The sequence below is a fragment of the Pteronotus mesoamericanus genome, unplaced genomic scaffold (assembly GCF_021234165.1).
Source record: "Pteronotus mesoamericanus isolate MK-2021 breed Mesoamerican mustached bat unplaced genomic scaffold, CSHL_Meso_final contig_27, whole genome shotgun sequence".
NCBI classification, from domain to species: domain Eukaryota; kingdom Metazoa; phylum Chordata; class Mammalia; order Chiroptera; family Mormoopidae; genus Pteronotus; species Pteronotus mesoamericanus.
The window spans coordinates 2,373,423-2,399,325 of record NW_026555115.1 but is presented as its reverse complement, the minus strand read 5'-3'; the positions used below and the strand labels follow the sequence as shown (position 1 = coordinate 2,399,325).

Here is a 25,903-nt window from a genome sequence, read left to right as displayed (position 1 = left end):
CGATTTGACCATTCCCTACCCTTTCCCCACCCCTCTTTCCCTCTTGATTCTTTGGGTTTCTTTTTTCTTTCAATGTTGCTAGTTACATGTTACTTGCTTGTTTGTTTTGCTGGTTAGGTTACACTTACAGGTGAGATCATATGGTATTTGTCTTTCACCGCCTGGCTTCTTTCACTTAGCATAATACTCTCTAGTTCCATCCCTGCTGTTGCAAAGTGTAGTAGTTCTTTTTTTCTTTCTGCTGCATAGTATTCCATTGTATAAAGGTACCATAGTATTTTGATCCAATCATCTACTGATGGGCATTTACATTGCTTCTAACACTTGGCTATTGTAAATTGTGCTGCTATGAACATTGGAGTGCATAGGTTCCTTTGAATTGGCGTTTTGGTGTTCTTAGGGTATAGTCCCAGCAGGGGAATCCCTGGATCAAAAGGCAGTTCCATTTTCAGCTTTTTGAGGAAATTCCACACTGCTTTCCACAATGGCTGCGCTAGTCTGCATTCCCACCAACAGTGTACTAGGGTTCCCTTCTCTCCACAGGCCCACCAGCACCTGTTGTTAGTTGATCCGTTTATGATGGCCATTCTGACCGGTGTGAGGTGGTACCTCACTGGGGTTTTGATCTGCATTTCTCTCATGGCTAGTGATGCCGAGCATCTTTTCAAATGTCTTTGGGCCCTCTGTATCTCTTCCTTGGAAAAGCGTCTGCCCAGGTCCTTTGCCCATTTTTTTGATTGGATCATTTGTCTTCTTGGAGTGGAGTCGAGTGAGTTCTTTACATATCTTGGAGATCAAACCTCTATCTGATGTATCATTAGCAAATATATTTTCCCATACAGTTGGTTCCCGTTTCATTTTGCTGATGTTTTCTTTAGCTGTGCAGAAGCTTCTTATTTTGATGAGGTCCCACTTGTTTATTCTTTCCGTTATGTCCCTTGCTTTTGGGGACATATTGCTGCATGGGATGTCTGAGAGTTTCCTGCCAGTGTTCTCCTCTAGGATCTATGGTGTTGCGACTTATATTTAAGTCTTTTATCCATCTTGAGTTTCTTTTTGTGTATGGTGTCAGCTGATGATCCAATTTCAATTTTTTGCATGTAGCTGTCCAGCTCTCCCAACACCATTTGTTGAATAGGCTATTTTTACTTCAATTTATGCTTCTGCCCCCTTTGTCAAGTATTAGTTGCCCATATACACATGGGCTTATTTCTGGGCATTCTATTCAGCTCCTCTGGTCTATGGGGCTGTTCTTGAGTCAGAACCAGATTGTTTTGATTACACTGGCCTTGTAATATAGTTCGATGCCTGGTGTTGTGATCCCTCCTACTTAGTTTTTCTTTCTCAGAATTGCTGCAGTTATTCAGGGTCATTTATGGTTCCATTTAAATTTTTGAAATCTCTGTTCTATTTCTGTGAAATACATCATTGGTATTTTAATAGGGATTGCATTGAATCTATAAATTGCTTTGGGTAGTATGGACATTTTGATGATATTAATTCTTTCAAATCATGAACACATATATGTTTCCATTTATTTGTGCCTTCCTTTATTTCTTTCTTCAATGTTGTATAGTTTTCTGAGTACAGGTCTTTTACCTCCTAAGTGCTTTATTCCTAGGTACTTTATTTTTCTTGTTGCTATATTGAATGGTATTCTTTTTCTGATTTCTTCTTCTTCTATTTCATTGCAGGTATACAAAAATGCTTTCAATTTCTGAATATTGTCTTTGTATCTCACTGTTTTGCCAAATTCACTTATTAGGTTGAATAGTTTTTTAGTGGAGCCTACAGGGTTTTCTATGTACCTATCATGTCATCTGCAAACAATGATAGTTTTACTTCCTCCTTTCCAATTTGGATGCCTTTTATTTCTTTTTCTTGTCTGACCAGTGTGGCTAGGACTTCCAATACAATGTTGAAAAGAAGTGGTGAAAGCGGACATCCTTGTCGTGCTCCCGATCTTAGTGGGAAAGCTTTTAGTTTTTGCCCGTTGAGGATAATGTTGGCTGTAGGTTTTTCATATATGGCCTTTATTATGTTGAGGTATGCCTCATTTATTCCCATTTTGCTGAGTGTTTTGATCATAAGTTGGTGCTGTACCTTATAGAATGCTTTTTTTGCATCTATCAAGGTGATCTTGTGGATTTTGTCTTTCCTTTTGTTTATGTGAGGTATTACATTTATTGATTTGCATATATTGAACCATCCTTGCATCCCTGGGATAAATTCCACTTGATCATGGTGGATAATCTTTTCAATGTATTGCTGGATGCGGTTTGCCAATATTTTGTTGAGGATTTCAGTGTTTGTGTTCATCAGCAAAATTGACCCGTAGATGTCTTTCTTTGCGATTAGGATGATGCTGGCCTCATAAAAGGAGTCTGGCAATCTTCCTTCATCTTGAATTTTTTTGAATAGTCTGAGAAGGACAGAGTTTAGCTCTTCCTTAAATGTTTTGTAAAATTCTCATCTGAAACCATCCATCCCTGGGCTTTTGTGTGCCGGGAATTTCTTGATTACTGCTTCAATTTCACCAGGTGATATCAGTATGTTCAGGTTTTCTGCTGCTTCTTCATTCAGTGTTGGAAGATTATACTTTTCGAGAAATTTGTCCATTCTTCCAGATTTTCAAATTTCTTGGCATATAATTGTTCATAGTAGTTTCTTACAATCCTTTGTATTTCTGTGGTATCAATTGTTATTTCTCCTCTTTCATTTCTGATGTACTTTATTTGGATCCTCTCCCTTTTTTTCTTGAGGAGTCTGTTGATTTTATTTATCTTTTCAAAGAACCAGCTCCTGCATTGGTTGATCCTTTGAATTGTTCTTTTCGTCTCTATGTAATTCAGATCTGCTCTGATCTTCCTTCCTTCCTTCTACTTGCTCTGGGGTTTATTTGTTGTTTTTTCTCCAGTTCTTGAAGTTGTAGTGTTAGGTCTTTTATTTGAAATGTTTCTATCTGTTTTTTGGTTGGCCTATATTGCTATGAACTTTCCTCTCAGGACTGCCTGTAAGAACTTCTCTCTCAGGACTGCCAGTATGGATATTTTGATGATGTTACTTCTTCCATCCATGAACACAGCATATGCTTCCATTTATTTGTGTCTTCCTTAATTTCATCCTTAAATGGGTCAGACTTTCTCATTCATTCTTTTCCTTCTTTTAACACTTTAAAGCTCAGTTTGAGCATTGCATAAGTTTACCAATAAAATTTGCTGTTTTTTTAACATTTACAGTGCAATTCTAAAGTTTTATTTTTAAGTATAATTTATTGATTATGCTATTACAGTTGTCCCATTTATCTCTGCTTTATTCCCCTCCACCTTACATCCCCTCTCTTTCCTGCATTCCCCTTTTAGTTCATGTCCATGGGTCATGAATACGTTATTTGGCTTCTCCATTCCCTATACTATTCTTAACCTACCCTTGCCTATTTTGTACCTGCTATTTATGTTTCTTATTCCTTGTGCCTTTTTGCCCCATTCTCCCCTCCCTTCTCCCCATTGATAACCCTCCATGTGATCTCCATTTCTGTGATTTTCTTCCTGTTCTAGTTGTTTGCTTAGTTTTTGTTTATGTTTTTCAGGTTCTATTGTTGATAGTTGTGAGCTTGTTGTCATTTTATTGTTCATAGTTTTTGATCTTATTCTATTTGTTAGATAAGTCCCTTTTATCTTTCATATAATATGGGCTTGGTGATGATGAACTCCTTTAACTTTACCTTATCTGGGAAGTACTTTATCTGCCCTTTCATTAAAATCAGAGCGTTGCTGGATAGAGTCATCTTGGATGTAGGTCCTTGCCTTTCATGTCTTTGAATACTTCTTTCTAGTCCCTTCTTGCCTGTAAGGTTTCTTTTGAGAAATCAGCTGATAGCCTTATGGGAACTCCTTCATAGGTAACTGTCTCCTTTTCTCTTGCTGCTTATAAGATTCTCTCCTTATCTTTAATCTTGAGTGATTTAATTATGATGTGTCTTGGTATATTCCTCCTTGGGTCCAACTTCTTTGGCACTCTGAGCTTCCCGAATGTCCTTGAATTCTATTTCCTTGGCCAGATTGGGGAAGTTTTCCTTCATTATTTTTTCAAATAAGTTTTCAATTTCTTGCTCTTCCTCTTCTCTTTCTGGCACCCCTATCATTCGGATGTTGTAGTGTTTAAAGTTGTCCCAGAGATTCCTAAGCCTCTCCTCATTTTTTTGAATTCTTGTTTTTTTCATTCTGTTCTGGTTGAATGTTTATTTCTTCCTTCTGCTCCAAATCATCGATTTGAGTCCCAGTTTCCTTCCCTTCACTGTTGGTTTCCTGTATATTTTTCTTTATTTCACTTTGCATAGCCTTTACTTTTTACTCCGTTTTGTGACCATACTCAACCATTTCTGTGATTACTGATTACCAATGTTTTGAACTGTGTATCTGATACATTGGCTATCTCTTCATTGCTTAGTTGTATTTTTATGTGGAGTTTTGATCTGTTCTCTCATTTGGGCCATATGTCTTTGTCTCGGTGCTCGTTACATTGTAAGGGGTGGAGTCTTAGGTATTTGTCAGGGTAGGGCAACCCACTTTACTACATTGTGGTGTTGTATGTGGGGGAGGAATCTGAGAGGGAACAATACCAATTGCTCAGCTCTCCACTAGCTTTCAGTCACTTTCTCTGCTACCCACAAGCAAATTGGGCCCTGGTGGTGCTGATTCCCAGGTGGGTGAATTTGTGTACATTCTAGGACCCTGTGGGTCTCTCCAATGAACTCCCCTGAGGGGCTGGGAGTTTATCCCAACATCACAACCCTCACAGGTTTTTACAGCCAGAAGTTTTGAGGCTTTCTTTTCCTTGCACTGGAACCCTGGGTTGTGTGGTTTGTCTCCTCCCCAGTTGTTCCTCCCAATTTATTCACATGCAAATGTGGGACCTACCAGTCCTCCAGGCACAACCTCACCTGGTCCACCAGCCACAGCCTCAGTCAGTCCTCCAGCCACTGCCTTACACATTTCCTCTCTGCCCCTCCTGCCTGTCTCCACCCCTCCTATCAGTCTGGATGAATGTTTCTTCTTAACTCCTTGGTTATCAAATTTCCATACAGTTTGATTTTCTGGCAGTTCTGGTTGTTTTTTGTTTTTAAATTGTTGTCCTTCTTTTGGTTGTGTGAGGAGGCAAAATGTATCCACCTATACCTCCATCTTGGCTGGTAGTCCAATTTCATTTCTTAACCCATCAGACATTTGCACTCTTCAAACTTCTCAATGCGCTTTTCCTGCCCTAACTCCCTTTTTTCTACTTTAAAATGGAACATAATTTTTACTGAAGCCACACAAAAGTTAAGCAAGCAATTTCTTTAAAAACTACACATTTTCTCCCCAAAGGCTAGTGTAGTATAGCAGTAACTAACTTTCCTATTATTTCCAACCATACCAATTATCTAAGCCACTTAAGATATTTTCTTTGTTTGAACCATCCTTCTCCAGACATTACTAGCAAGTAGTACCATTTTGTTCATAAAAACAATCATAATAATAGCCACTATGTAGGTCCTTATTATGTCCTAGTCACAATGCTATGCACTTGTTATGCACTTTTGTCTTAGTCTCTTTACCAAACCCCTATGAGGTACTGGTTTGGTCAGAAAGTTCATTTCTTTTTCCATGAGATGACTCTAGTAGTGCTCAGTTGCTTATAACTTCATTCAAAAAAAATTTTGTTAGGTTGTATTGTGATAGCTGTCATCTCAGCGTGCATTTTTAAAAAAATCTTATCAAAATTGGTGAATTTTTGTGTAGCCATTTTAATATTGAAGATGGAAAAAATGCACATTTTTGGCATAGTATGCTTTATTATTTCAAGAGCTAAAAATGCAATTAAAATTCAGTAAAAGATTTGTGCCATATATGGAGAAGGTGCTATGACTGATCAAAGATGTGATAAGTGGTTTGTGAAGTTTCGTACTCGAGATTTCTGGCTGGATGATGCTCCATGGCTGGGTAAATCAGCTGATGTTGATAGCAATCAAATTGAGACATTAACTGAGAACAATCAATGTTATAACATCTGGGAGACAGCCGACATACTCAAAATATCCAAATCAATGAGGTTATCGGTGAAAATTAAAAACATGTCTTTTATTTTATGGAAAAAATGATATGAACTTTTTGGCTAACCCAATATTATAATTATTCCCATTTTGTGTATGAGGCACTAGAGATTCAGAAATATTCAGGGACTGATATAAAATCTAACACCATATTAGTGATTAGAGTATGGCCAGATAGCAGGGAAGCTGGAAAAAGGGAACCAAAAATAACATTAATTTTAAAACTTCACATCCATTTCTTCTAAAATAGAACTCAAGCTAATATCTCCCACCTTTAACTTATGATCCTTTAACTCATGAACTTGTTCAAGGTCTTTTGCAGTCATCCCAGTGAGAATGCTCTTTACTCTTTTAATAGCATTTGACCTCCTTGTGTTTGGCCAGATAGGCTGCAGAGTGGGCCTCTATCAGATCATCCAACTCTTTTTAAGAGAAAAATTCATATTCTTATTTGAAATGTAGTACTTTTCAAATATTGGTTAACTGCTTCAAAAGTACATACAAACAAGTCAGGCCAGACCCAGAGGTTCCCAATTTACATCCTGTGTTTTAAATTCTCCCACAGCACTTGAGGACTGCAGGATTTCTTGATTGTCCTTTCTATAGTTTGGACTCCTGGCATCTGTGGGCTAGATGATCCTCCAATTACCTATGCTTTACAGAATTTGACTCTGCTTGTGGCTTCTCTCTCTAGTTTTAAGTTATTGCAAATTATTCTCAATAGCTGGTAGGTCCCCCTTCTTTTCAACAGTTAGCACTGAATATTCAAGACAACAATAGGAGTAAGATGTTATATATTGAGTCATTTAAATTCAGGTAGCTCATCTACAATCCATTTAGGCTGCTTACCTGACTGGGAACCCAAGTTAGTGCAGAAATAACTAGAATCCCATTACCAAGCACAGTTGACTTTTAAGTAGACAAGTGCCAGGTCTTTGTCTGAATGGCAGTCAGATAGTAAAGGCAGGAAAAAAATTGCAGATATGAATCATTTTTTATTTTAATTAATTCCTGAATAATATTTGAGAGGAAAAAAACTAATGATTCCACAGAGAGACTGAACACCAAGGAGAAGAGGTACTATGTAATCACTAATAACATCAACCAGACTATGGGGAATACACCTGGAAGGCTGTGGATTCCCCCAGGAAAACCAGTACCGTTCTAGCTGCCTATTTTGTGAGAGAAAAAGCAACTGTATTTGTTACCCAGGGGGGCTCGTGTACAGGGAATCCCACAGAAAATATCCTTTTCAATCTTAAACATTTTTAGTCCGCAGAGGTCTGTTTTAACCTGAGGACTCCGTCTGCAGCCCTACACGCAAACACACAGCTCCCCACTGACCCACCCACAGAGAGTTCCCTTAGCTTCAGGCCCTACCTCGCAGTATTTGGATTCAAGGTTAGGGCAGAAGTAAGGAAAGGCTCTGCCTTAGTGAAGGGTTGTTGACAACCTGTTGTTGGCAGAAGTCCTCCTTGGAGGACACAGCCAATGCAAAGAAACAAAATTTAAACAAAATGACCTTTAGGAGGACCTGGGATTTATCAATAATTTATTTTCTCTTCTTCCCCCTGCAAACCCCACCCCACTCACACCCTAGATAACTGAGTAGTGTATTAGTTGTCTGAGATCCCATAACAAATACCACAGACTGGGTGGCTTTTAAAAATAAAAACTAAGTTGATTATGATTCTAGACACCAGAAGTCCAAATCTCAAGGTGTTTGCTCACAAGCCCAGCTTCCTTCATGGGAGAGTCTGCCATTTCTCCCAGTATCTGCTGTCTCCATGTAGTTCTCAGCTTGTGACTGTCTCACTCCAATCTCTGCCACATCTTCACCTGCCCTTCTCCTCTGTGTCTTCTCTTTTGTCTTTTCTAAGCATAGTCAGCATTGAATTTAGAAGCCACCTGGATAATCTAGGGAATTATTTCATCTCAGGATTCTTAAATAAATAAATTACATCTGCAAAGACTCTTTTTTCCAAATAACATCATATTCGCAGTTTCTAAGATGTGGAAATATCTTTTAGAGGGTCACCGTTCAAACCACTACCAGTAGAAAGCATGCAAACATATTTTTCTAAGAGATAGAGACAGAAGATCCGTGAAGTAGACTTCACCTCCTGGCACTCATATATTCCTTCTAGGTGAGATGTGTGGGCACAGTGGACTTAGGTTGAGTCAGACTACTATAATTTTCCGTCCCATTTGGAACACGAGCTCTAAAATCTGTGAGACAGTGGGTCCTTCCTAGAGTCTCAAAGGAGTTAAATGTCTTTCAGGTACTCACTTTGGAGAAATGGATCAGGGAACTATATACATGGAAAACATGCACTTGGCACTTATAGAGCATAAAACCTGACAGGTACCATCAATTAGACATCCGCTATAATGCACCCCTAGATAGCTGTTTTGCAAATAAAAATCAGTCTGACTAAGAAAGCTGAAATACATGCAGGGTATGTGGTTAAGTGATTAAATGAATCTGATATACCTGCTGCTTAGACAATCTCTGCTAATCAACTTGGTCTCCAAACACATTCTATAGAACTAATTTAATACCAACTACTGGGAATAAAGTAAAATCCTTGCTTTTTTCCAATGGAAATTGCTTTCTCAACTAAGGCAACTAAGAAGATAGAGAAAGCTCATGGGCTTTTATAAAACCTCTCTGGGGTTCTGTTAGGATGCGCCTCTAGAAGGTACATTTGCCTTTTTGCTCGCATGCCTGCCTCCTCAATTAGGTACAAATTACATATTTAGTCTGGGCTAGTCCTGTCAAGATGGTATGCTTTCTCCAAAAATTCACTTAAAATCTTGAACCTACGGCTTTCAACAAATTTTTTGTGCAAGGCAAACTTGCAGCACTCCTCCTTCCTTCCTACTTTTGAAATTTAAAGTTCTATGGGATGTGAGTCCTCCAGGTTTGTTTCACTTCCCTGGTCTTACCTCTCCATTTGCCATTCTCATTCCTTGCTTGCCTTAACCTGTTTCTTCATGGATATCTGAACTCTGCTAATCAGTGTGGTTTATGGATGTAACCACTATAAGCCTATTCAATGAACAGCACTTTAAAAACCATCCCAGATTTAACACTATCACCGTAACTGTAGTCACATTGAACTGTGAAATGGACTTCCTAACTCACATTTGCATGTTATGTTAGGTCATTTGTTTTGGCCTGGCCTTCCAGCAACCGTGCTCTCTTTCCTTCAAGACTCTGCACTTCAGTGGAGTACTAGATCTCAACCATGGCTGTAGATTAAAATCACCTGAGGAGTTGTGGGTGTTGATTTTTTTCTTTCTTTTCATCAGAAAAGTGTCACCTTCTGAGATGTTAGTTTAATTTGTCAGGGATGGAGCCCAGGTACGGTCATGTGCGCTTGTGTGTGTGTGTGTGTGTGTGTGTGTGTGTGTGTGTGTGTGTGTGTTTTAACTCTCTCCAGGGGATTCTAATGTACAATCACATTTGAAAACACTGTCATAGAATAGTGGTTGATAGTGTGGTTCCTGAGTGAGCAGTATTAGCATCACCGTAACTTGTTAGAAATGCAAATTCTTTGGCTCCATACCCAGCTTTCTGAATCAGAAACTCTGGGGGTTCACCCAACAAACTGTAGTTTAACAAACCCTCTAAGTGTTTTTGATGATGGCTGAGGTTTGAGAAACAATGCATTGAACATGTCTTGCTACTCACTCAAAGTTCTATGGAAGGCACACAAATAAATGAAGTATGGTTCTTAACCAGAAGTAATGAAAATATACTTGGAGGAAACACTTTGAACATACAGACAACCCAAACATGACACATATGTTCAGACCCCTGTAATTCTACTCAGAATATGAATAAGCACAAGCAAAGTCTGTATGAGTAAGGAAAAAAACCTTTTAACCCTGAGTGGAAGGATTTCTGTATAAAGAGAAAATTTATACAAGTGATATTATCATAAATAATAGGAGGGAAGAGGACATTTAGGCAATTAGTGTGGTTTATTAAAAGACAGAACACAAAAAAATAAATGGGTGGTAGTCAAAGTATAGAGGATCTTGAATATCACTCTACATCATCAGGTATTTTTTAAACATGCCAGGAAAATGATTAAGATATGATTTGCAGTTAGCTAGATGAAGAGAAGGAAGAGGACAGGCAAATTTTCAGGCACCGAAAAGAACATGTGCAAAGGACCTGAGACAAGAAAAGTCACGGTATCATCAGTAGAATCCCGAATCAGAGGTCTGAGAAGCAGTCATTTGGGTGCAGGACCTGAAGTGCTCATCTGTAAGGGTAATGTGAAGTTCATTTTGCAGAAGTCAGACCTTGAAATTTCAATTTAATTCTAAGACACTCCGTTCCTGATTATGCTTGATGGAATTCTCTCCACTATTAAAGCCTCCTTTATTCCTTCCTTATCCACATTCCCAATTCCTTCTCTTAATGTAAACAAACAGGATGCTCTGAATAACTAAAAACATTGAAAGTAGGAAACTTTTATGACACAACATAACACTGAAGGTTGCCAAAATAATGCAGTATTGAAAAATACATTTAATTATGGGCGTGTGGTGTTCCTCATTTGTATGTACAGCTTCCTTGTTGGAGGACTACAATTTAGAATGACATCCTAGGCTGATTCCCAGTGCCATAAAAATGATAAAAACAAAACATAGTGCATGTTTGATGGTTTTAACACCTCCTAGCCTTTTCTGCCCTTTCAAGTAGGTTTACCAGTTTTCTTGGTGTTTAAAAATAGGAAGAGATGACATTATTTAAATACTCTGTAAATAATGTGAATTCTATAAACCTGTTAACAGTGGTTTTATAATACTAATGTCTACTAGTTCTGCTTTTTTTTGCCTTTAAAACTTGTTGGGAGGATCCTAATTGCTTGGCCATAGAGGAGTCAGAGAAAGGATTGTAAAGAACTCAGGAGATTTATCTTCTGTAAATAGCCAGAGTAGCCATCTATTTGGATGGACAGTGGCTTTGCCATCATCAAAAACAGTTCATTTGATGTTATGTATGTGTTCTGATCTATTCACCAATTCTCCATATCATTTAGCACTTGGTATATCTGACAACAGAGCCCTAATGCAGGCATTTTGGACTTGAAATATCTAAACCACTTCTCCTTCCTAGCCCTGAAGATCATGCAATCCTTTTACCCTGAGCAAGGACACACCTTTTGAATCTTTTTAGAATAAGGTCCAGACGGTCACTATCAAATAATTAAAATCAGCATATGAGTTGAAATACACCTACAGAAATTTTCTTTTTCATAGTGACTACAGAGACAAAGCCACACCCGGAGTGGTAACCAGTGGAAGGGAATACCAGAAATATCAGCTGAAGCTCTGAGACAGGGAAAGCATGCTGGGAAGAAGACGGTGCAGCAGGAATTAATATCTAAATCTAAAACTAGGGCTCCAGGAAGAAGAAACAAGGTGTCAAGAGCTGTGAATATTCTGAGGTTTACAAATTAGCCTGCTTGTTTCATAGATGCTCAAAGAAGATGCGAGAGACTCCTGGATCAGAGACAAAGGACTTCATTACTGAGAGCACCACAGGAATCAGCATGAAACTCATGATCTTATCAGTTGCCTTTGTCTTTCAGTCCCATGGGGAGGGTAGGTGGGCAGAAGTGGACCCAGGGTGATGTTGCACGTACATTAGACTTGTGCTATAGTTGAGGAATCCTGAGATTACAAAACCTCCAATCTGTGAAGGGAGCTGCAAGCAGACAAGTTCAACTTTTGCCCTGAAAAAGGAGGCATTATCATTATTATATTGTCCCCTTCCCTGGAGAAAGGGAATACTTCCATCTTCCAAGTATGCTTTCACTCTTAGAAAGATAATCCAAGGATGTGCAGAAATACCATGATAAATTATCCTAGCATGAGGAACAAGAGGATTACAGACAGGACTCCAGAATACAACAGGAATAAGACTAGGAGACAAAAATTAATCACAGTAAACAAAACTAGCAGCCCTTAAAGCAATCCCGGTTTTTCAAGACAGATGACTAATGAATTGGGTTTCCAGTTAGAGAAACATTGTGTGAAATTAAGATTTAATGGGAATTTCCTCTACTCCTATTAATCTAATGCCCATCCCCTACAACCAGACTCAGGTCTCTGAGGATAAAACCAAAGTTAAGACATTACTCAGGATGCCACATTTTTATCTGCTGCATGGGAAATTTAATGGATTTCCTTCTCAAATATACTTCTATTATCCTTTTCATTATGGATTTCATTATAGGTGTACAACCCATTAAGAATATAGCCAAAGGATATCATTATTATCTGATGCCTTACAATTCCAATTAAATTAGTCACTTTAAGAACGTTGAATCCATTTGGGAAATTCTCTGACATTAAATGGCTCTGGCATTTTCAGCAGCCGTAGTTAGTAAGCTTTTCACAGAGAACAGCTGGAGAGGTAAGGGTACAAAAATGGGCTGATTGCAAGTCAAGGAACCTGAAGAAAACCTAAATTAAATAATTTCAATTTCTGTTTAGCCCAAGGGACAACCAATGGGAAATATGCCCCCTGAGACAGATAAAGTGACAGAAAGTGAAAGTAGAAGGATGGACACCTGCAGCCATACCGTAAGCTTCCCTTGAACTTTCTCCTTATTCACAGCAGCACTTCTGGTTTGAAAATATGTTCAGCTTGCATTCCTTGGGATGCTATTGAATATGTCATGAGGCAATGACCACAGCTAATTGAAAGATAGTGTCATGCCAAGCAATGCAGTGTAGCATGAAGTGAACTGGGCTTAGAGTCCAGTGTGTGAGCTGCAACTAACTGGCTGTGGGACCTTAGGTAAGACCTTCTTCTACTTTGAATTTCAGTTTCCTCCTCTGAGAATAAAATGAGAAGGCATTTACTATGTCTATTATATTTCAAATATCTTTCTGGAAAGTTACACAATTCAAAAAGAATCTTTAAGGACCACTTTATGGAGGGTAGAGAAATGGGTTAAAGAGAAAGACAAAACAAACAACAACGAAAAACAGATCTCGCCTTTCCTTTTAACCAGTCCAGATATTATCGGTTTTTTCATTTTTTATATACTGTAAGATACACTTTTATGTAAGACTTCATTGCCAAAGTGAATTTAAAAAACACCAGAATAAAAATCTTTATAATCCCTCCCACCACTAATATTCTATTATTTTTTTCAAAAATTCCTTCCAGTAAAAAACCAACAAGAACGCCCCCCCTCCCCACACACACATACACACACACACAGTGAGTCAGAGTTTAATTTCATGTAATAAAGAAAAACTCTCTTGGGGAACCAATTAGACTCAATCAGAGACTCAGACATAGAATCCTGAGAGAGAGTCTCACCCAAAGCATGCTGGGAAATAACCTATATAAACTTTAATTAGAAATAAATAGTTTTTAGTGCTGTCTCCTCCTTATTCATTTAACTCTTCAGAAAGGAAATTTAGGGGCAGATAATATGGAAATAGCACCATTTCTAGGACAGATCCATTAGATTAATTTGTTTTGGGTAGCTCTCCTGCACTGTAGGTACAGGGAGCTGGCTAACTGAGATGGATGAGACAGCAGGAACAAAAATGCCCTGAGACTCAACCACACAATCTTCCTTTGGGAACCTCATCACTAAGGCAAAGCAGATGAAATGTCTTTCTTCATTTATATACTCCTGACATTTTGAACTCCTCTTCTGTTCTAGAGTCTCATTTCAGTTAAATGTTTTCTCCATTCAAATTATCTCATGCATATGCAAAGAAAAGGAGAACGGGAAACATCTGCTAGGATACAGGATTCTGAGACTATAGGACTGGCTTGACCCTCCACTGCCTACATATGCCTCCCAATGGATTCAAAAGCAGCTATTTTTGTTTGTTTGTTTGTTTAATCTTTAATTCCTTCCTCAGTTTTTCTACGAAGGCCTGGCTTGGGATTAAGAAAACATTTTGATTTGTTCCACAGATGCCATTAAAGCTAGAAATAGGTCTCTGGAAAGAGGGATCTTCTATGTGAAGAGCTCTGTCCCAGTGAACTTTAGTCTAGTGAGAAGACCAGTGTGTAAACAGGAAGGGTTGCCCAGGACCTGCTGGGCACATATACAGAGCAGAGCCTTCTGTTCCTCATGCCATAGGCTGGTGAGGACATAGAACTCAGACACAAAAGGTTATAACAGGGGGTACAAAATGTCAAAGACAAAGTCAACCTGACAACATCCCAAATGACTTTTACAGAAAGAAAAATTTGAGCCAGAATATGTAGTGCATCCTATAAGAGAGTGGGATTTTCTGTCAGTTCTCATGTTGTAACCAGTGTGGGAACCGCTGAGAGAGGGGAATCCCAAGAAGTAGATTTCCATGAAAAATTTCTGAAATCTGTGTCTTGTGACCTCAAATTGTCTTCAACTGTCTTGACCTGTAGCTTAGGCCAATATTTTTTTATTAGGACCTAACTCATGACACAGTTGGGCTGGGAAAAGAACAGATGGATAGCAAATAAAAGTATATCGTATAGGCGAAAATGACCAGGTTTGGGGTTTTTAAGAGGGTTTTTCACCAAAAGCACTTTGAAATAATTCACTTGGAAGGAAAGAAAAATGTGTTCTGGCACATTCAAAACCAGGTTAGTGGACTCGTTAAAGTGAGTGTCCTGGAATTCTCCTTCATGTCACTCATCATTTAAAATACTTGCTAAACATCTTAATTGGGCAAGACAGAGTCTGTGTCTCATTTTGACTACTTTACTCCAAGAGTTTGGAGTAAAGCATACAGCATACAGTAGGGCCTTAATTTCCATTTGTGAAGATTGGATTTCACCAAGAGAAAATAGAAGGGGGGTGAGGGGGGGGGGGCTGTGTGCCCCTGCATGCTTATACTGAGAGAATTAGTAAAATAGCAAGTAAAATAGTTGCCCCTAAAAGGTAATGTCAAAAAAGAATACAATAAAGAATCAATTTAAATAAATAAATAATAGATAGATAGATAAATAAATAGTTGCCTTGTTTTTCCACCCACTAAATCGATAAGACTGAAATGATAAAAGTTAGTAGCATGTCTTCTACCCTCAGAGCTACTGCTATCACCCACATGAGGCAGGGCACTTAATCTGAATTGTTTTATTCAATAATTGTTGCCAATAAATATCAAGTGAAGCAGACAGAGGATTTTTGGAGCCCAGCACTCTTTGAGTCAAATCAACAGGCCTTTCCAGGAGGCTGAAACTTTTTACCTGGCTTCATATTAAAATGCCCCCACACCTTTTAGGAAATTCTGATTTTGGAGCCCCATACCCAGAAACTCTGTGACCAAGAAACAGTGATTCACTGACTTAAACCTATCAGCAATGAAAATTTATGACCAGCCCCACTTCAGAAAACCTGAGATTCCAAGTTATGAGCTGCAACAAGAGAAGGAGATCTTATAAGCAGATAAAATATTCAAAAAGACACATACACACTCATGGAAAATTGTATATATGTATGTATATATATATATATATATATGATTTAAAAGCTAGACATGATTATATGCTATATATGCTGGGGAAAAAATTCTGCATCTGATACAAGAAGAAGTAGTGAGTTTAGAAGAATTTACTTTGGTTAGTAAAATATAAGCAAAATAACAAAAAGAAAGGCAAAGAGTGTGGATCTTTCAAAAGAGAAATAAACCAGAACTCATATGGAATTTAACCAAGAACAAAGGGCGTGCCTATTTTTCAGCAGTACAGAAGCCAGTACTGATTGTCCTGACTACAGTGACCCCCAACTCCTCAAATTAATAATATTGTCTGTTAAAAATCAGAGGCAAATAAAGGAAATAGTAGCCAGGGAAGGAATGATGTATGGTCCGGTGAACTTCACTTAGAGGAGGGCTGATGATGGAGCTTTGGAAGGCTTAAGCAGAAGATAAAGTATAAATACACATGGGCTAAGCTGTGGTTCATAAATAAAAAGCTTATCAGCATTTTGCATGCTTGAGGAAGCCTTAGGAATGGTGGCAGCCTGCCTTGTCTTCCACTATCAGAGTTAGTACCAGAGTGAATAGACAAAGTATGGAACTACATTGCCCCATTTGTTTTACCAGATGACATTGCTTATAGGAGGGAGGGTAAGGTTTTTGTCTCTTGGGGACTGTGTCAGCTTGCTTCTTGGAGTACATTCTTTTGTTGTTGTTATTGTTGTTTTTTGGAGTGTATTCTTGCCTGTGGCTACCATCAAGGAGTTTGAAAGACTCACTTTTAAAGTGACAAGGAGGTGAAGACTGTTAGAACAACAGCGTGACCCGTACACTGTGGTAGCACTGGAGAGCAAGAGTGGGTCTTTCCTTCCAGATGTTTCACGGGTCCCAGAAGTACATGAGGTGATATTTTGAAAGTTGCATGTCATGAGACTAAAAGTGTTTAAGACTTTATACTAGAGCTCCTGTCTTCACAAACTCATTCCTTATGCAGAATGGGTGCGCCATCCCATGTGAGCCTACCAGTAACCAGTTGTCAGCCTGACAGCACTGAAAGTAGAATATGAATAGGGGGACTATGAAAACATGATTAGTTCATTGTGATTATTTCCATCAGTGATCAAAGTAAGTACTTTGTTTGGACTTGAGACCTGGGTTCTATTTCCAGCTTTACACGGAAAAACACTAGAACCTACAACAGCAACAGTTCAATCTGTGTTGAGCCAATGTTTGCTTAAGAAACACACTGAAAATGAGAGAGGGTTTTTCCCAGACGAGGTGGAACTTCTAGAGGTGAGGTTTTCACTCTCTCACTGTGCTTCCCTGGTAATTTGTCCCTGCTGCTCTCATGACGACAACTTAATTTGCTGTGACTACTGTAGATGCTGACATGCCTGCAGCCCAAGAGTACCTATCCGAACTATCTTATTCTCCTGTCTGCACAGTGCCTGCTGGGAGCAATGTTGGCACCTAGTAGCTGCCTAATGTTCTAAAAGGGATGTGTTTGAAAATACTTAATATAACCCTACTAAGTTCTTACTTTAATTTTGCTTTGTTTAATTCAGCTCAGCCTAGATCAGCAATTGTCAACAGGTGTGCCATAGGAATTTTTAAAACATGCAGTACCTAACTAGTCAGGGGCCCTGACCTCTTCTACCTTAGATTGTCAATTTAAAAACTGATAACAGCCAACACGAGACTAACTGTCTAGTATGAATGAATCAAAATTATACCTATTTTTTGTTAGATGAGGGAAAATATGATTTTTGGTGTACTGCAGAATTTTAGTAATTAGTTTATGTGTCTATGCTATAAAAAACGTTGAAAATTGCTGATCTAGTTAAAAGAACATGGGTTTTGAAGTTAACCCACATGGATTCAGATCTCAATTCTTTCAAAATCTTTAGCTGAGAAACTTAATTTCTTTTATCCTGAGTTTATTTTCTTATAAAATGGGAATGATACCATCTCCACTAACTTCCTTTCTCAAATGCATAATGATAAAATAAAAAAAAAGAGGTCTTGCTGATTAAGAAGTTTGGTAAACTAAGAACTCTGAGAACAATTTTATCTCATTTTATAAATATGATTATTCTTTATATATCCAAACTTTGTCCTCATTGAAGGTATAGCAGAATTCTCAACTATGAATATGTTTCCCTTCTGTCTACAAACAAAGCAAAGACTGAAAATTACCCCAGATCAAAAGAATAGCTACATGCCCTGGCTGGCAAGGCTCAGTGGATTGAGTGCCAGCCTGCGAACCAAAGCTTTGCTGGTTTGATTCCCAGTCAGGGCACACGCCTGGGTTCCAAGCCAGGCTTCCAGCAGGGGGTGTGAGAGAGGCAAACATACATTGATGTATCTCTCCCTCTCTCTAAAAATAAATAGACAAAATCTTTAAAAAAAGTATAGCTACATTTAGTGATCATAAATAAATAAATATTAAAGATTAATCCCTTGAACAATTTCTTTTTTAAAAAAGTAAGAGAGAACCTGCTCATTACTATGATTCTAAGAATATGGGTCTACCTTATTTGCCACTGGGTTAGTGATGAGGTAGGTTTTGTGCTTTTGGGCCATGATTATTTAATTATGACTTATAAGCAGTATCAAAATAGACAAAACAATTTTATTCATTTAAATCTTGCTTTTTAAAATCTATTCTTTTTCTAATCACTTGCTTCATTGAGCATTTACATGGTTAATTTTACTCAGTTAACTAACTCCTGAATTGTGGGCTTTTATTGGGACTTTATAAAATTCCTTATTAACGAACACTAAACAGTTTAAAATAGACTTTAGCTGTGGCCAGGGATCCTAATAAAAGAGCTAAATGGCATTGAATTCAAGTTAAAAAGCAAGAGTTTAAGATCATTTAAAATTTAGAGAACTATTTTTTAAAATGCTTTTAAGTGGTATTCACTTTGGCAGCAACTACCAGGTCATTTCATCTGCTATTAACATCAGTGTGGCTCCTTCCGAGCTGGCCTCCTTACACAGTGTCATTCATGACTTCTCCACTGAGAAATCCATAAGAAAAATCCTCACATAGCTGGGAAGAACACTGTTGATCATGATTAGGGAAAGCAGTGCCAAGACCAAAGTAACCTATCAGGAAAAAAAACAAAGGTATGAGTTGAATAGTGATTGAGAAATGAGGAGATAATAGTAACTGGATAGCAACAGGATATATAAAAAAAGAATGAAAACAGAATGTGGATTTAGACTTATGCTAGAAATAAGATCTAGTATAATTACTGACCTTCTCTGAGCTGCCATTTTTTATTACTAAATAGGGTGATAGCAACTCCTCTCTAGGGTTATTGGGTACATTAAATGAGCTGATTTATGTGAAATGTGGTGGGTGCTTACAATCTGTTTAACCTCTTCTAGCTTTCTCCTCTTTAAGACAAACAGAAAATTAAATCAGAGAGTAAAAGAAACCCTGATGGAGGTGTGGACAATGCTAGGCAGATCCTGGCAGTTGAGGCTCCTATAATGCCTGGCCTTTCTAGAGTATTATAAAACAGAGGGGCACCTCCATTCCCTTCATTCCAAGACCAAGTTGGCTTCATACTTTGTCACGAGCTTCCCACTTTTCAATGGCACACCAAAAAGGAAAGTTAAGGTGAAGAAGAGCGATATCTTGTCCATGGAGCTGAGGGACTCCCAGTAAGCAGACATCTCTTCCCCTTATCCTCAATGGGATTGACTGATAGGAATAGTTTCATGGCTGGGGCTACCATAGGAGTCCATGATGCAGTGGAGCAAGAGGTTTCCTGGAGGTGAAGGGAGAGGCAAGTAGAGATAAGAGGGACCAGGTAGTTGACTATTACAAACTCGTGGCCATTAGGACTTTAATGAGGCTGAGTTGCTGCATTAAGACATGCTGCGCTGAGTGTGTCCTCTTCGGGTCTCTTTCTTTACTCTATAGAAGAAGCAGGGGCACTGCTGCTACACTATGGCTGATGTTAAGTTATTTATGAGTCATAGAAAGTAGTTAACTAGAAGTCAAAAAGTCAGATCAGCTAGGTGTCTAATAAAATGGGCAAGGAAGGTAGGCTGATAGAATGAGAAAAGTGTAATAGCGAGGTTACACCAGAGACTGCAGAATTGGGTATGACCTTCTCTGATCAGCTTCAGACTCTACTCAGCTTTCCAAGGTCCACGCTTTAGTAAATGACCCCACTGTTCACCTGAACCATTGCCATGCATTGTTCCCAGTTCTCCACCTGTCCACAGAAAATCCTGAATTAGGGAATCATTTGCCTGTTACTTTTCCAAAATCCTCATAAGGTCACAATGCACTAAAAACAGAAAGATCATCAGAATCCAAGTCCCATTTTGTACAATCCAGTGTTCTGATAACTTCAAGATAGTTGCCCCATTTTCCTCTGCCATTTACTCTCATTCTTTCCCTAATTCCTTAAGACACAGTGAAGGACAGAATTGTCCAAAAACCTTTGGAATCTTAGGAAGACTGAATCACAGCACCTTCAGCAATACTTTCATTACAGTCACTCACTGACTTCCGTAGAAGTCCATTTGAAATCTTGTTTTTCCTCAAGGAGAAATACCTGACATTTATAATTATTTTGTAAGGAAGAAAATAATCAATGATAGAGTAATAACTTTAAAAAAGAAAAAAATACCTATCATCTTTAGGAGAGCCTAAGACAGAATAAAGGCCTGAAACTTGAAACTTTCTTTGTAAATTAACCTTTACTTATTTTTATAAAATCAAATCCTAAATTCAGTTTCCGATGAGCTGTTGGGCACTGATCTTTCATTTGGCAGCCTGTTCTGCATTATGCTTAGCCAACTTCTCTATGAATTGGAAGACAGTACTGAAGGGAATGGATCAAATGATTTTTTTGAAGCCTTTAAGGTTATTAGAAGCTCGTCCTAAATAAAAATTCCTTTTCACCCAGTAGTGGTCACCTATGTGACAAAATTTATTTTAAAAACATCACTAACAATATTATACATTTATTTAGCTTTCTATTTCAAAGCCAAATATTTTAAATAAAATTTTCTTTCTTTTTAAGGATCTTGAAATACAAGAAATTAAAAAAATTTATCCCAGTCTTACCAAATATCATTTCCAAACTAGTCAAAGAGAAACCTCATTCTTTAAGCAATGAATAATAATAACCAGGGATTGAAATAAAAGCATGATATGTGCATTAATTTCTTTTTTTTCATAGTGACAGGGGATATTTTGTTATAATTTTATATTAATTGTACTTTTTATTATAATTTTAATTGTATTTTTCTATTACAATTTATCCCCCACATACACCCTTCTCCTTGTATCACCCCACTGTTGATCATGTCCATGAGCCCTTTTGTACATTAATTTTCTAATGGCTCTTTCCACATATTTATTTCCAGTCATCTTTCCAAGTATGTGGCAGTAACAAAAGTTCCGTCACTACCTAATTTGAATTTCTTAAATTATTCTATTCCCCCCACTTTTCTCATGCTCCAAATATTTGAAGTGAAGTCCTCTTTCTGGATTGTTTCTCAACCAAATCTTATAACAAAAACCAACAAAGGAGCTACAGTGTATATATATATTTAGGGCCTGGTAAATTTTTGGTCTTTCAACTAAAGCTCAGCATAATCTCCAGATTCTCAAGAAACATGGAAAATAATCTCTGTTTCTAATTCCTTTCTAGGTGATATGTAGTTTAAGTAGGATTTTGAAAATGAGAATAGAAGACTGAATTAGGTGCAGGTTTAATGTCTGCAGAATACTTTGTTTCTGCCTTAAATGAGTGAGTCAACCCTTAAGAAGGCAGCAGGACCATTTGATACATTGTCACAATAACCCCCAACTTTACTTGTCTGGGTACCTGGGATACTGGGAAAGGAAGTAATTGTCAATAGCAATATCTTTTCTCAAGACAACTCTTTGAAACAAAATTGATAGGTCCCTATATTTATAAGACTGTGCTGTTTTTTTTTTTTTTTTATTGTTATTCAAGTAAAGTTGTCTCCATTTTCCTGCCACCACTTTCCCCTGCCTCACCCACCCCCTCCTCCTTCCCACAATCCTTCCCCCTTTTGGCTTTCTCCATGTGTCCTTTATACATATTTCTTGATGACCCTTCCTCTTCTTTCCTCTGTTATCCCCTTCCTCCCTCCCCTCTTGTTACTGTCAGTTTGTTCTTTATTTCAGTGTCTCTGGTTATATTTTGTTTGCTTGCTTGTTTTGTTGATTAGGTTCCACTTATAGGTGAGATCATGTGGTATTTGTCTTTTACCACCTGGCTTATTTCACTTAGCGTAATGCTCTGCAGTTCTACCCACTCCTCCACTTGGAGAATTGCTGTAAGACAGTTCTCCAAGGAAGACATACAGAGGGCCCAGAGACATACGAAAGCATGTTCAGCATCATTAGCCATCAGAGGAATGCAAATTAAAACCACAGTGAGATTCCATTTCCAGTTAGAATGGCCATCATAAATCAATAAACCATAAGTGATGGCATGGTTGTGGAGAAAAGGGAACCCTAGTACATTGTTGGGAATGCAGACTGGTGCAGCCACTGTGACAAACAGTTTGGAATTTCCTCAAAAAATTAAAAATGGAACTGTCTTTTGACCCAGCAATTCCACTGCTGGGATTATACCCTAAGAATCCTGAAATACCAATTCAATAGAACCTATGTACCCCAATGTTCATAGCAGCACAATTTACAAAAGCCAAGTGCTGGAAGTAACCTAAGTGCCCAACAGTAAATGAGTGGATCAAGAAGCTGTGATACATTTACACAATGGAATACTATGCAGCAGAAAGAAAAAAGACTGTGTTAAGTTTTAAAGTATGTAGTTCTAGGATCCACCCTCTCCCTCTGCACCAGAGCTAAGGCTAAAAACAGTCAGTCAGGCTTTATCTTAATATTCACTCATAAGAGCATTTACTTGTCCTGTTTTTTTAAAATTGTAATCTATTGTAGTTTATCCACCCCACCTCCCAATAATATGTCAAAAACATTTTATTTAGATGTTGCCTGTTGTATATGTTTATTTGTTTGGTGGTGGGTGATGTGGAGAGAAGGAAAAGGGCCTGGGGCAGGCGAGGGCTGACGTTCGTACACTGACCAGAGTCTCACAGTATGGATGGCATCGGGAAGTAGGCCCACCTTTCTTTGTAGGTGTTCTCTCTGCCCTGATTCAGGGACAGCTAGGCAGACATAGACCTTACTATAGTGTTCTCAAAGCATGATCCATAGGCCATGGGGGATTTCCAAGACATTTTCTGGTGGTTCTTATAGTACAATCTGTTTCCATAATAATCCTAAGATAGTACTTAGCCTTTTCATTGTGCTGCCCTTTCTACTAATAATGCAAAGGCAGTTGTGGGTAAAACTGCTGGTAGCTTAGCATGATTCAAGGCAATGGCACCAAACTGTACTAGCAGACATTTTATTTCTCAAAGTGACGAGCATAGGAAAAAAACATTACAATTGTATTTCAGAATTTCTATGTTGCAGCTGTAAAAATTGTTAATTTTATTTATAACCTTTGATAACACATCTTTTTAATATCTTATGTGAAGTGGAAAGTTCTGTAAAACAATTCTACTTCATACAGAAGCACACGGTTGTTTTTTAAAAAGCACTGGTGCAATTTTTTGAGTTGTGAGATAAACTGGCTCCATTTGTTCATCTAATGTAATTTTCACTTGAAAGAATTATCAAAAAACTATAGTTATTCAGACTTGGGTACTTAGCAGACACTTTCTCAAAAGTGAATTAGTGAATCGGTCACTTTAAATAAAACAACAGACAGTTTGCAAGTAAAAATTCTGGAAAATGTGTGTCCATCACCTGACATTGATTACTTCCCAGTGTTTAACAGACCTTTCTGATGAGAACAGTGTGATATTAAAAAATGTAATTTTCTTACATTTTATAATGAAATCTGTCAATATTTGGAATATCTACATAACTTAGTGAACCAATAGTTTCAAATTACCAGTGCATGATGCTACCAAACCATGCATGATTAGACAGCATATTCAGAGTGTAACAGAGGGAAAAGCTTCTTGATATGGTTGAGATACTAACTACATTGCAACTGCTCCCTAAGAAACTGCCACCTGTAGATTTTGGACATTGAATCAAAGAATGATATCCATAAATTATTTGAAAAATCTACTAAAATACTCCTCACTCTTCCACTTACATCAATGAGGTTCCATTTTCTTTATATACTTCAACCAAGGCAAGATTTACAATGCAGAGAAAGATAACAGAAATTGGATGTATCCTATGAAGCCAGACTTCAAAGAGGTTTGCAAAAAGGTATAATAATGTCACGTTTTCTCCATGTTTCTTGGGGGAAATATGTGATGTTTTATTTGAAAATTCTATTTACATTAGTGCATAGTTGCTTTGTTTTGCTATTTTAGATGAATTGAAAAACAAATTAAATATTTGATTTCCTCATATGATAAGTAGCAATAGATATAAACTTACATCAATGAAAGTTCTTGAAAGTCTTAGATATTTTTTAAGAGTGTAAAAGAATCTTATGATCAAAAAGTTTGAAATTTTCTGTCTTAAGTCAAGTCAGTGTGTGTAGTTATTGTTATAAAGTTCAACAGTATAACAAACTCAGACAGGGACCGAGACATTTACTAATGTGAGAAGAAAACTCAAGTAACTTTTGTCTTCAGAAAAACAGTCACTAACTGTTTTACTCCTATAGCTTCATATAAATTATGCTGGTAAATCTAGTAAGCACAGTATGTCACATTCTGTGAAATAATAGTTTTCATCAAGATAGCAGTCACGATTTTTTATTCATGTAATATTCTTCATAACAATATCTAATTAGCACACCCTTTTTTATGTCCACTGCATTAATTTTATGTTAAAAGAAATCCAAAAGTTCTCAATTACATTTGCCTCCAAATTTAATTAGCATTACATGATTTAATGGGTATCTTAATTAGGCTATGTTATAAAGAGGATTTTGTACAAATTAAATTCTACCTTTGCATGGTTCAGCCTTCTTTGTGTTAAACACAGGATGAAAATCTTTAAAACATAGTGGGCATAATAATATCTTAAATTGCATTAGAAGGAAAACAATGAGGAAATTAATTCAAATTTAAGTAATATTCACTTTAGCCAGAAGTTACTTTATTATTTCTATATTTCTTGTAGCAGTGGTAGAACTTTCTTTTTCACTAAACTACTAAATCCTGTGTTTTGAAAAATAGATCAATTCTCTGAGATGCTTTTAAACTTTTTAAAATCATAAAATTATCAAATCCTGGCTTTTTTGCTTTTTAAAATTGTTTTTGGCCCAATAATTCAAGTTCACTAATTCCTAGAAATGTTTAATTTTATTAAACAGATTGACATGCAATCAGGTCACAATACTTCAATGACGAATCAAAAGTAAAATTTTCCCCTTTTCTTCTGGATGACTGATTATTATGGTTTCACTAGTTATTATAATTTGTAACATTCACTAAGTAATTACTATGTGCCTAGCATTCTGCTAATTATTTTACATAAGTTATCTTTAACCCTTGTTACATTTCTGCAAAATTGGCATTATGATCCCTAAATCATAACTGAGAAAAATGAAGCTCAAAGAAGTTAAGGAACTTGCCCAAAGTTACACATATAGTAACTGGCAGAACCTGCTAATTTCAAAGCTTATTTTTTTTTCCCCACACTTACATCACCAGGGCCTTTGTGAGACAGGTGAGTGCTCTGCCCCTGCAAGAAAACTGCCTTGGTTTGATTCATGGCTCCATCAATCTGTGACCAGCAGGTTTTGGCCAGTAAATCCTCTGCCATGGTGACCAATTTATGATGGGGTAATTGAGACAGAGAAGTAAGAAGCCAAATGAAATGGCTCCCTATGGACATTGGCAATGAGGTGAAAAGAATGGGGATTAGGGTTGGCTTTCTCTGAATATACTTTCTATTTTGTTTTAAGTTTTGAATGATGAATGGTTTTCTATATTGGAAAAATAAAATCATATTAAAAAGAAAAAAAAGGCAGACACTAAAATTCAACACAGGTAAAAAGAAATGAATTTAGCTGACAACAAAACCATGCAAGTTAAAGAATTGCTTCAAATAACTGTTGAATACAGTATTACTTCTGTGTATTCTTAGTGGTGTATCTTTTTAAATATATCTGCAAAGCGTATTTGCCAAGAAGATGTTGCATCTAAATCCAACTCAGTAAATTTAACAAAAGCATACACACACAACATACAATTAGGATAAAACAAATTATAATCCATTAATATAAGTTAAAATCCACACATACACTCACAAAACTTAGGAGTCAGGATTTCAGTATAATAAAC

The 25,903-nt window shown here is 37.4% G+C and overlaps 1 pseudogene; it reads right to left on the bottom strand.

Annotated features, from left to right (window-relative positions):
* Positions 1-25,382, bottom strand: part of LOC129071620 (nucleophosmin-like) — a 42,910-nt pseudogene extending 17,528 nt beyond the window's left edge.
* Positions 25,383-25,903: the final 521 nt, after the last annotated feature.